Here is a 2088-nt window from a genome sequence, read left to right on the forward strand (position 1 = left end):
AAGCCTATCGATGGCTGTCTTAGCGTAGCCGTGCGTGATTTTCAAGTGATAAACTAGAGGGAAGACAGCTATTCAATTTCACCTACAGCCAACACTTCGGCTATTCTTTATCAACGAATGATCACCAGGCCATGCCTTATCTTCAATACATTCAAGTCCCAACCGAAGATGATTTTGAAAAGTAATTAAAAGGTGACAAATAAGATAAAACTGGAAGAAGAAAAAAAAGTTGTATTTTCAATTAGTAAATAAGGATTATACGTCAACATAAATTTTACCTTTTTCTAATGTTTTCGTTGGAGTGTAATTATCTAGGTACTTACGAACTAGTTATTATTAACGAAAGTATACTTGGTAGTTTGTTTTAAGTTAAGCACAAACCCACACAATGGGCTATCTATGCTCTGCCCACCACCGATATCGAAACCCGGATTCTAGCTTTGTAAGTCTGCAAATATACCGCTGTGCTACTAGGGGGCTACTTGGTAGTATTGTAGTTTTAAGCTTCTTTCAAATATTATAAATATTAAAAGGCATACCTGAATATTACAATAGTTTATTTCCGACAATAATCCTGAGAGTTTTTCATAGTAACTTGTTTTCAATAAAAGCGACATTTGTTTGATTCTGAATTCGTCTCGCACAAAATTGAATATTTCACGTCATACGGCTAAATTCCCGATAAAATAGTGGCATTCAACATTTCATTCTTTAAAAAAAAAGGCCCTTGTCTTTGTCGATAAACTCAATCCTCCATTTATCAGCGTCTGCCTTTGAACTTCTATTAATGTATATTTTTAGGAAATGCATCATTAAATGTGTCAAGAAGAATACGAAACCCGACGTTCCGTTATGATTTAACGATCCTTTTTGATAGCCTGTTGAATTACGGTTTTATTTTTAGATACAACATCTTGATCTTTCGTAACGTCCAGGTATATAGCATATATTAGTGTACCATGCGTACCTAGAAACATAAACTTCCTTTGCGCCTTAAAATACTACTAAGACATCTTCAAGCCCGTTTTTTACAACTGTTGAAGTCAGAGCGCATGTAGAATTTTTAAAAAGAAAAGCAAAATTAATATAATTGAAAAAAAAACCCATTGAGATTGCACGAGCGAAAAAGGCTATACATCAGAACGTTTTTGTCAGTTCCACTTCTGTCGAATGAACATGCATCATAGTGCTTAGACCAATGCTTTAAGATATTCGAGGAAATCTAGTTAACGTCATGCTTTTGTGAAGAAAACGTTCAAATAAAGGAAGAGATAACTAAACGTTACTTTATAGGAACATAGAAAAAATGGTTTATTTGGCCCTAAAATTGTTGATAAAATATATATAAGAAAAATATAATTTATTCCACAAATAGGGGCTACTTAAAAAGATTGTGCAAAGACTCCATTTGGCTCGTGAAAATCAAATGAGGCGTTTCGAGCACACCCTTATCTAATACCTCAGTGTTTCTCTCTGACCAGTCTAGATAGGCATGGATTCGATTGACATGTACAAGACGTATGATAATACGTAACAGATGTAATGTGGAATGTTTTACTTATAATACGTAGCAAATAGCGTGTTCTTTACAATCTATGATAGGAAAACTCTTTTGAAACAGGAAACGAGAAATGTGCTTTAGAAGTCTTTCTTTGACTAACTACAGCTCGTGAAGTCCAGTTATAAATCAACCGTTTACCGAAAGAATTCATAGTTGAATCACAAAATACTGTATAATAGGAATTAGATAATCCCATCTAATAGGCCACAATGAAAACACGAAAAACAACACAAGTGCTTATTTAAAGTACGGTCTTGTACTGAGATACAGGTCTTTGCTATATCTTTTTTGTTGTGTATATATCGGAGAACGTTTTAATCTCTACAGCTTGTACACGTAAAAATCGATATTGACGTCATTGCTTTCGAGTCACATGATACTGCCGTGTAAACTTCAAGTTGCTTTCAACAATATATGAGTTTTGAAAATTGTCTTTACGTTAAGAATATAGTAGATTTGTAAGAATTTAAATTTTCATTAAAAGTTTTAGGTCTTTTGTGGTAATCGTGGTATTTTTATTTTAACAT

Source organism: Limulus polyphemus, unplaced genomic scaffold (assembly GCF_000517525.1).
Source record: "Limulus polyphemus unplaced genomic scaffold, Limulus_polyphemus-2.1.2 Scaffold13598, whole genome shotgun sequence".
Taxonomy (NCBI): domain Eukaryota; kingdom Metazoa; phylum Arthropoda; class Merostomata; order Xiphosura; family Limulidae; genus Limulus; species Limulus polyphemus.